The sequence below is a fragment of the Procambarus clarkii genome, chromosome 83, assembly GCF_040958095.1.
Source record: "Procambarus clarkii isolate CNS0578487 chromosome 83, FALCON_Pclarkii_2.0, whole genome shotgun sequence".
Classification (NCBI taxonomy): domain Eukaryota; kingdom Metazoa; phylum Arthropoda; class Malacostraca; order Decapoda; family Cambaridae; genus Procambarus; species Procambarus clarkii.
Window position 1 is genome coordinate 18,290,759 of NC_091232.1, and position 11,068 is coordinate 18,301,826.

Sequence of the window (11,068 nt, forward strand, 5' to 3'; positions counted from 1 at the left end):
TGTATGCTTCGAAAATCTTTGAAAAAGAAGAAAGAGAATGGATTGTAGGAACGTCCACAGAAAACGATATCACATTGGAATGGCTATGGGGTACACTAAAATCAAATCAAAATCGAAATGTTTATTCAGGTAAAAATACATACATAGAAGATGAGTTACAAACATAATGTTGGATTTATTGATATAGTTAGTACATATAATACCTAAAGTAACTAATACAGTGTTTCGGGCAAGGTGTGGGGAGAAAAAACCCTTAACCTAGAGACTAATACTTAATGAGATTAAAGTATAAATAGTGTTGATATAAGGAAAAAAAGGGGGGGGGAGGGGGAACATGGCAGAAATCAGCAATTATTCAACTTGGTCAACAAACAGTATTGTTTGACAATAGCAAGACATATGTTGACATTTAGGGAGTAAGGTAGGTTACATGGAGTTTATTAGGTAGTACTTAGTTTTCCTCTTAAACTGGTTGAGAGAGGTACAGCCTTCGACATTATTGTGAGGTCATTCCACATTCTGGGTCCCTTGATTTGTAGAGCATTTCTAGTTTGGTTAAGCCCCGCTCTTGGAATATCAAATAGGTATTTGTTTCTGGCGTGGTACCCATGGGTTCTGTTACAACCTTCTAGGAAACTGTTAAGGTCAGGACTGACATTACAGTTCTGAGTCTTAAATATATAGAGTACGCATGAGAGGATGAGCAGTGACTTAATATCTAACACATTCAAAGAGCTTCAAATTTGATCTGTATCTAGTGTTACCCAATCTCCCAATTTTTATGCACTTAACCCAATCAACCTTATCATTTGTGTTCATTGTTGTCTTCTTTTATGTGTTAGCCATATGCTGTATTTTGCAACCATTTTTTGTCAACTACCATTCAAGCTGCCATTGCAATCAGTCTGAGCCACCTATGTGCTTTAATATACCTACAATTTGCTCTCATCCTTTATTTTTTCTCTTGCCTTGTAACTGTTATCATTTTTTTATAAAATTTGCAAGTATTTACTACTTAATTTTTTTTTTTTTTAGATTTAAGGACCTGCCCGAAACACTGGCGTACTAGTGGCTTTACAAGAGTGTAATTACTATATTATGTATTCCTCACAATCCCAATGTACCTTCTTGTATATGTATAAATAAATAAATAAATAAATAAATAAATAAATAAATAAATTTGAGTAAGGGTATCGAGTGCTGTCTGGGGGCCAGGGTTAAATATTGTTCTAATAGCAGCTTTGTGTTGGGTAATTAGAGGACGTAAATGATTTTGGGTAGTAGAACCACAAGCACAAATACAATAATTGAAATAAGGATAGATGAGAGATTTATAGAGTAATACTACTGCAAACAGGATAGATATATGGTCCAAAACAAGTCACACGATGCTTATGGGATCCACTATACCACCTAAAAGGATAGGTATTGGGCCATCTACCACCTTTTGGACAGGTATGGGGTACACTACGACATTTTGGATAGGTATGGGGTCCACTACAACCCGCAGGATGTGTATGGGGTCCACTACAACCCGCAGGATGTGTATGGGGTCCACTACCACCTTTTGGACAGGTATGGAGTCCACTACCACCTTTTGGACAGGTATGGGGTCCACTACCACCTTTTGGATAGTGTGAGGAAATGAAGATTCCCTCAGCTAGTTTTCTAGATTAGGCTAGTCGCTCTAGGGACTCTAGTCAAGTAGTTTTCAAACTAACATACACTTGTGGGGTGTTGGATGAAAGCTCATGTTATGGACTATCATGTAAGACTAGCTAGAAGTCTGTGATTACTCTGTAGAGGGAGTTTCAGAATTTTTCCTGTTTCTGTGAAATAGGATGAGAGTTGAGAATGAAGTGGTGTGAGAGGATACTTGACTCAAACCGTTAGAGGTGGTGGGGACAGTGGGGTGAACGTCGCCCCCCCCTCCCCACCATGTGAGACATTGCGCCACTGTCTTTAGGCCTCCTCCTTGTGACATCACGGGACGCTGCAGGGCGAGGCCGTCTGTGATTAGTTTAGGCACCTCTGCTCTTAGCTGAGTTTTGGCGCAAATGGCTGTTATTGGTAGCGGCACGAGAGAGCAGTGCCGGCTTTGTACTGATTGGTCCAGATAAGGTAGGGGGGATAGATGGGCATTTGAGTTTTCCCCAGACCGCCATATAGTCAGTCTGAGCTGGGCGGCAAACTGAAATGGTGACTTTGGGTGGGGGTGGCAGCCTGCCACCTCCACCCCCGTTAATTACTGTGTCATCCTGATTACTCATCGTGTATGCCACTCCTGGGTTGTGTCAAGGTCCAATTTGCATGAAATTGGGGCCGATGAGTACAACCCGTTCTCGCAAATTCGTAAAGTCAATATTGACTTATTAAATAAGTGCATGCGTTACATACTAAACATAATAGATTCCCTTAAAAAGCTTCATAGAAAACACCGACCTTACCTAACCTTGTTAGTATCTTAAGATAAGCATCTTATAGCTTCGTAATTACAATTGTTACTTAACCTGTTATAGGTATAGGTTAAGTAATAATTGTAATTACGAAGCAATAAGATGCTTATCTTAAGATACTAACAATGTTAGGTAAGGTCGGTGTTTTCTATGAAACTTTTTGAGGGTATCTATTATGTTTAGTATATCACCTATGCACGTAGTTAATAAGTCAATATTGACTTTACGAATTTGCGAGAACGGGTTGATGAGTATGGTAAGAACAGTAACAAACTAAGAGACAGTTACAGTGTTCACCCATGAGGCAGCTGGCAGGCCTCATGGTGTATCAGATTGATCACTCACATCGGGTCTGAGTATCCTGTCTAGTGTTAATGGACAATGGACAATTTGTGGAATATGAGTAGTGTAATTGTGGTGTTATTACAGGCCCCTGTTGGACTTTGAATTCCACCTTCTTGAGTCCGCCATGTGGTGACGCCGCCGGCCATTGTCACTCCAGTGTACGAGCGAGGCATGCTCTGTTTTAATGGGGGGTGTTTGATGGTTCTCCCATCCCTATTCTGTATGCCTGTGGGCGCCAGCAAGCCAGCCTGAGGCAAGCCCCATGTGCGCGCCGCTCAGTGGCAAGATAGTGGGGCCATGTGATAGCCGCACCTTGGCCAGCCGCCCGGTGGCCACCCCTGCCCGCCCCGGGCCGTGCCACCCCAGCTCGGGTGGGGCGCTGTGACGTCCCGCGCTACCCGTGGCACCCCCCCTTAGGGGCACGTGGTGGCCACATGCCTTGGCCATTCCCTTTGGCCACTTTCCCTGGACAGCCTAGGGCCACACCTAGTCGAAGCACGAGGAGCGAGCTAGGTGTTCTACAGCCAGAGTGGTAGTGACCAGGGAAATGTATGTGTTGAGGATTTAAAGAGCCGTGAGTACAATAATAGTTGTTAGTGTAACAGTGTCTCAGGACAAGTGGAAATTCCGGTAAAAGCTGTGTTGTCCCATAGCCCTGCCAGGCTAGGGAAGCAGCTGACAGACAGCTGTCTGTAGCACGTCCAGGTGACTGGTTGGGCGGTACCTGGAGATGGATGTTACGGTACCACAGTGTAGATATATATAGTTATATATAAGTGTGTAGACTGACTCGAGTATGTAACCGGTCAGTGTAGAGATTTACCATATAAGTGATCCAGTTGTCGATTGTATATAATCGTTCAGACTTGATTAATGCCATAGTACCGCATGTTAATTATATCATTGCAGAGGTAGGCAGGCCAGTGTTGCATGGATGTCAGTGGATACCCTGAGATCTGTGTAGTTAGGGAAACATTTATCTGGGGATATAATTTTCATTGATTATGTGAATGCCATTTATATGTGTTCATTTGCATGTTTTTATGTACTGTGTTGTGTGGTGAGTCAGTAGATGAGATTGCAGACTGATTGCGTAATGATGTCATTAGCATGTGGGGTATGGTGACGGCATCATTATGCTGTAGGTTTGTGCAGTGTTGTTATGAGGTATACAATATTACTGCCCTCGGAACTGTGTTGAGGCTTTAAGGGGCTTCTTTGATTATTCAGGGGAATTCACAGTACTTAATGAAAGCAGGCAATTGATTTGTTAATTGCCTAATTAAGAGAACTAGTGCCAGCTGTCCGCGTAGCGACGGTGCTTTGTATTAACGTAAATTGCCTTGCTAAAGTAGCTGTGACGCTCACAGTAGTCCCTTGCACCGGTTGTAAGATAAGGGGGCAGTAATAGTGGTATACTCTTGTTGTTGCATAACCGTGTGTCATTACTGTGTGGGCACATTAATTAACGAGTTGTAGTAGCCGCAACCATATGTGGGCTGTGCATTTATGTTGTTATGCATGCCGTAGTAAGTGTGACCTATGTAACACTGGGGTTACTTTGTTTCCTTAAGTTGTGTTGAGGACTTAAGGATTCAGTGAGTTAATTTAAAGGGTAATTAACTGGGTAAGGGGTGCACACTTATTGTTGAGTGAGTGAGAGCTGTTATAGAAAAACAGTGTTTAGCTTGTTGAAATACATTTCAGGTGCAATTAATTGTCCGTGTGACAACTAATTGACCACTATAGCTAATTATGTAATTAGCATTCTCATCATGAATTCACGTAGTGGGAGAGGATCTGTCAGAGTTTGTGTTAACGTAATTTGCTCGGGACTAATTACCTTTCTGGGGTATTGCAATTAGTGGCTCATGATAATTAGTGGAGTAATTAACGTCTGGGGTCTTGAGGACTCTGATGACTCGGTAAAGCGAGGTCATGGAGCTAGCATAAATCGTTATATTAATCATATCCTGTCTGAGGACAGTGGATTAAGATGCACTCTTGTTAATTAGGGGAGTAATTAACTCCTCTTCCATGAATTCACAGTGTTTGATGAGACCTGCTTAGGCAGTGAGGAGTGAGACGTATTTATGTATGATTAATTATCGGTTCTGGTGACAGTTAATTAATTGCTCAAGGTTAATTATGGTAATTAACACTCATTAAAGTAAATTTTGACACAGACTGTTGAGAAGCTACCAAGTTAGGGTAGGCTTAGTTAACGTAACTCAATTGGGACGTAATTAGTGGTCCGTTTGACCTTAATTAAGAATTACTCACTGAATACTTGCAAGGAGTCAAGTGTGATGTAATATAAGAGAGTTTTGAGTTATTGTTAACAAGATGACTTGTGTGAAAGGAAACAAGTGTTGATGATTAACGTAGAGTACCATCATGTTGTTGTCTAAGAGAGACAATTGGTTGTGATTAACGTAGTACTTTGTTCCTGACTGCTGTGATCAGTCAATTAACGTAATTAATCACATAATCAATTTGGTAATTGATTAAGGCAATTTCTGTTGTTTATCGTCTGGTGACGAGAGTAAAGTAACTTAGGGATTGCTGGAGCTGTGCTCAGAATCCCACCTTGCCGGGCTTCGTTTACTGTTACAGTGCAGCCCCTTGCAGGGGGTTGCAAAGAGTGTTCACATTAGGTTGTGATAGGGGAAGTCACTGTTGGACTACCCGCCTAGTTACGGGGGTCACTCCTGTTATGGAAGGAGGACCCTTAAGATTGTGATTATAGTATCTGTTACCGTAAAGCCGTGACAATATTGATTGCAAGCTTGTGTTATCAGTGGGCATCCTTCATTTGTTCAGTTAGTTCATGTTGTCAGCTCGAAGTGTCTGCAAGATGGAGCCTGCTGTCACTTCTCGAGGGGCTGTTAATAACTGTGTTGCAAATGCCACTTGATAGACGATAAAGTAACAAGTCACTCTCTGTAGTGTAACCTAGTCTGTGATATTTTTTGATTTGCATTATTGCGTCATCAGTGGGCACACCTGTGTTCAGGTTAGTTCAGTATGCAGCCGCACAGCAAGGGTTGCTATTTAGCTGTTTGTTATCGTGCCACTGGATGGACATTAACGTAACGTAAACTCGATAATGTAGTAGTTTAGTCTCTTGTTATTAATAAATTGTTATTTTATAGAAAACGGTCTTTGATGTCAACCCTTCAACCATTCTTTTCCACCCATGTTCTGCTTTATACAATTGAATGTTGATGTGATCTTTTGATATGACGGATGTTCTTGGGAATTCGAATTCCAATTCATAGCGCCACATCAAATATAAATATTTGATTGTGAGAACCCGTCGGTTACCCTTTATTAGTTTTAACGTCCCGTTTAACTAGGAGGAACCAGCGGCCTATGTGGACAGGTTTTCACCCCTAGTGGTGGAAGCCTGGCGGTTTGTTCCCGCTTTTCCTTTTTCTATTGGACTCATCCTTAACTGCCGTGAGCAGCCTTTAAACTTGTAGTCCACCTCCTAGGGGAGGATTTAAACTTGTAGTCCACCTCCTAGGGGAGGATTTAAACTTGTAGTCCACCTCCTAGGGGAGGAAGGCGTAGAAAAAAATCTCACAGATAGGTATGCATGAGGTCCACTACCACCTTTTGGATAGGTATGGGGTCCACTACCACCGTTTGGATAGGTATGAGGTCCACTACCACCTTTTGGATAGGTTTGGGGTACACTACCACTTTTTGGATAGGTATGGGGTCCACTGCAACCCGCAGGATATGTATGGGGTCCACTACCACCTTTTGGATAGGTATGGGATCCACTACCTCTTTTTGGATAGGTGTGGGGTCCACTACAACCTGCAGGATGTGTATGGGGTCTACTACCACCCACAGAATTATTATGTGGTCCATTACCGCCCACAGGTTGGTTATAGGATCCATTCCCGCCCACAGGGTGGGGTATGGCGTCCACTACTGCCTACAGGAAGGGTATGGGATCACTACCGCCCACAGAATGGGTATGGGGTCCATTAGCTACCACCTATAGGATGGGTATGCATGGGGGCTTACTACCACCCACAGGATGGGTATGGGGTACACTACCATCCATAGGATAAGTATGGGGTCCACTACCACCCACAGGACGAGTATTGGGTCACCTACCACTTTCAGGTTGAGTATGGGGCCCACTACCACCCGCAGGAGGGGTATGGGGTTCACTGCCACACACAGGATGGGGTATAGGGTCCACTATCACCCACAGGATGGGTATGGGGTCCACTACCACCCATAGGACAAGTATGGGGTCCACTACCACCCACAAGATGGGTATGGGGGTCAACTACAGCTCAAGGATTGAAATAAATTCCACTACTTCCCACGGGGTTTTGGTGTTGGGAGTGGTGGTGGTGTTGGGAGTGGTGGTGGTGTTGGGAGTGGTTGTGGTGTTGGGAGTGGTTGTGGTGTTGGGAGTGGTGGTGGTGTTGGGAATGGTGGTGGTGTTGGGAGTGGTTGTGGTGTTGGGAGTGGTTGTGGTGTTGGGAGTGGTGGTGGTGTTGGGAGTGGTGGTGGTGTTGGGAGTGGTGGTGGTGTTGGGAGTGGTTGTGGTGTTGGGAGTGGTTGTGGTGTTGGGAGTGGTGGTGGTGTTGGGAATGGTGGTGGTGTTGGGAGTGGTTGTGGTGTTGGGAGTGGTTGTGGTGTTGGGAGTGGTTGTGGTGTTGGGAGTGGTTGTGGTGTTGGGAGTGGTTGTGGTGTTGGGAGTGGTGGTGGAGGTGTTGGGAGTGGTGGTGGTGTTGGGAGTGGTGGTGGTGTTGGGAGTGGTGGTGGTGTTGGGAGTGGTTGTGGTGTTGGGAGTGGTGGTGGTGTTGGGAATGGTGGTGGTGTTGGGAGTGGTTGTGGTGTTGGGAGTGGTTGTGGTGTTGGGAGTGGTTGTGGTGTTGGGAGTGGTTGTGGTGTTGGGAGTGGTTGTGGTGTTGGGAGTGGTTGTGGTGTTGGGAGTGGTTGTGGTGTTGGGAGTGGTGGTGGTGTTGGGAGTGGTTGTGGTGTTGGGAGTGGTTGTGGTGTTGGAAGTGGTTGTGGTGTTGGGAGTGGTTGTGGTGTTGGGAGTGGTTGTGGTGTTGGGAGTGGTTGTGGTGTTGGGAGTGGTGGTGGTGTTGGGAGTGGTGGTGGTGTTGGGAGTGGTGGAAGTGTTGGGAGTGGTGGTGGTGTTGGGAGTGGTGGTGGTGTTGGGAGTGGTGGTGGTGTTGAGAGTGGTGGTGGTGTTGGGAGTGGTGGTGGTGTTGGGAGTGGTGGTGGTGTTGGGAGTGGTGGTGGTGTTGGGAGTGGTGGTGGTGTTGGGAATGGTGGTGTTGGGAGTAGTGGTGGTGTTGGGAGTGGTTGTGGTGTTGGGAGTGGTTGTGGTGTTGGGAGTGGTTGTGGTGTTGGGAGTGGTGGTGGTGTTGGGAGTGGTGGAGGTGTTGGGAGTGGTGGTGGTGTTGGGAGTGGTGGTGGTGTTGGGAGTGGTGGTGGTGTTGGGAGTGGTTGTGGTGTTGGGAGTGGTGGTGGTGTTGGGAGTGGTGGTGGTGTTGGGAGTGGTGGTGGTGTTGGGAGTGGTGGTGATGTTGGAAGTGGTAGTGGTGTTAGGAGTGGTTGTGGTGATGGGAGTGGTTGTGGTGTTGGGAGTGGTTGTGGTGTTGGGAGTGGTGGTGGTGTTGGGAGTGGTGGTGGTGTTGGGAGTGGTAGTGGTGTTGGGAGTGGTAGTGGTGTTGGGAGTGGTTGTGGTGTTGGGAGTGGTTGTGGTGTTGGGAGTGGTTGTGGTGTTGGGAGTGGTGGTGGTGTTGGGAGTGGTTGTGGTGTTGGGAGTGGTAGTGGTGTTGGGAGTGGTGGTGGTGTTGGGAGTGGTGGTGGTGTTGGGAGTGGTGGTGTTGGGAGATACATACATACATACATACTATCCTGGTGGATAGCGCGCAGGACTCGTAATTCTGTGGCGCGGGTTCGATTCCCGCACGAGGCAGAAACAAATGGGCAAAGTTTCTTTCACCCTGAATGCCCCTGTTGCCTATCACACATAAAGATGTTGCCTAACTACATAGAGATTCTAAATGTAGTTATTGTCCTTGTATATAAGTCATTGGAGGCAAACCCTCAGCAGTTTAAAGACCAACTTATGAAAATAGAACACTGCTTGGAAAACCTCACAAATCCAGCTCCGAACATCATCCTGCTTAGGGACTTCAACCTACGGCACATGAAATGGAAGCACCTGGCTAATACAGTAATATCAGAAAGAATACCAGGAAGTAGCCTAAATGAACAGGCACATGCAAATGACCTGCTACGGATGTGCGACAGGTTTGCCTTAAACCAGCAAATAGTAGAACCAACTAGGAAGGAGTACACGCTGGACCTTATTTTCACTAATAATGATGAATTGATCACGAACATAATGATTACAAATACCTGTTACTCAGATCACAACTTAATTGAAGTTATGACAACCATGGGGAGTAGACCTTCAAAACCAGTTCAGATTCCCGGTGGAGGAGATTTCAGCAAATTCAACTTCAATAATAAACAGAAAAACTGGGAGCAAATAAACCAGGACTTCACAGAAAAAAACTGGGAAGAACAACTGGAAAATGCAAACCTGAACCAGTGCCTGGAAAAAATAAGAAAAAAATGTCCCCGCGGCCCGGTCCTCGACCAGGCCTCCACCCCCAGGAAGCAGCCCGTGACAGCTGACTAACACCCAGGTACCTATTTTACTGCTAGGTAACAGGGGGCATAGGGTGAAAGAAACTCTGCCCATTGTTTCTCGCCGGCGCCCGGGATCGAACCCGGGACCACAGGATCACAAGTCCAGCGTGCTGTCCGCTCGGCCGGCCGGCTCCCTGATTAGGTAGAAATGTAAAAGAAGGTTAGGTAGAGAAATAAAAACAATTGAACGCAAGCTACAAGAATCATACAAAACCCAGGAGAGGCAAGGAGAGCAAAAGGCCACCAGTGAAATAGAGAGAAATCCGAAATATTTTTTCTCCTATGCAAAATCAAGATAAAAAACCACATCTAGTATCTGGCCCCTGCGAAAGGGAGATGGAACGTTCACCGATGACAACAAAGAAATGAGCGACCTACTGAGGAAGCAGTACGACTCTGTTTTCAGCGAGCCATTAAACACACTAAAGATTGATAACCCAAATGAATTTTTCATGGATATGATACCAACATCAAATCATATATCAGACGTCACCCTATCCCCACTGGATTTTGAAGAAGCCATAAACAGTATGCCTATGCACTCTGCACCAGGCCCGGATTCTTGGAACTCCATATTCATCAAGAACTGTAAAAAACCACTATCGCAGGCCCTCCACATTCTGTGGAGACAAAGCCTAGATACTGGCATTATTCCTGATAAACTAAAAACAGCAGAGATAGCACCACTTCATAAAGGAAGAAATAAGGCAGAGGCAAAAAATTACAGACCAATAGCATTAACATCGCACATCATAAAATTTTTTGAGAGAGTGCTAAGAAGTAAGATCACAAAATACATGGAATCACAGCATCTCCATAACCCTAGACAACATGGTTTCAGAACAGGGCGCTCTTGCCTGTCGCAGTTGCTGGACCACTATCATATGGCATTAGATGCTATAGAAGACAAACAAAACACTGATGTAATTTACATAGATTTCGCAAAAACTTTTGATAAATGTGACCATAGTGTAATTGCACATAAAATTCGTTCAAAAGGAATTACCGGAAAAATAGGCAGTTGGATCTACAATTTCCTGACCATCAGAACCCAATGTGTAATAGTCAACAAAATAAAATCCAGCCCATCAACCGTGAAGAGTTCAGTCCCCCAGGGTACTATGCTTGCTCCAGTACTTTTTCTCATCCTCATATCGGACATAGACAAGAACACAACCTATAGCACTGTATCATCCTTTGCAGATGACACTAGGATCTTCATGAGAGTAGGCAACATAGAGGACACGGCAAACCTGCAGTCAGATGTAGATCAGGTCTTTCTATGGACTACAGAAAATAATATGGTATTTAACGAAGATAAGTTCCAGCTCATGCGCTATGGAAAAAATTAAAATATAAAAACGGAAAGCACGTACAAAACTCAGGCAAATCATAACATAGAACGAAAAGGCAATGTAAAGGATTTGGGTGTACTCATGTCGGAAGACCTTACCTTTAAAGAACACAATAAAGAAGCCGTCACAACTGCAAGAAAAATGACAGGTTGGATAACAAGAACTTTTCACACTAGAGGTGCTATACCGATGATGATACTTTTC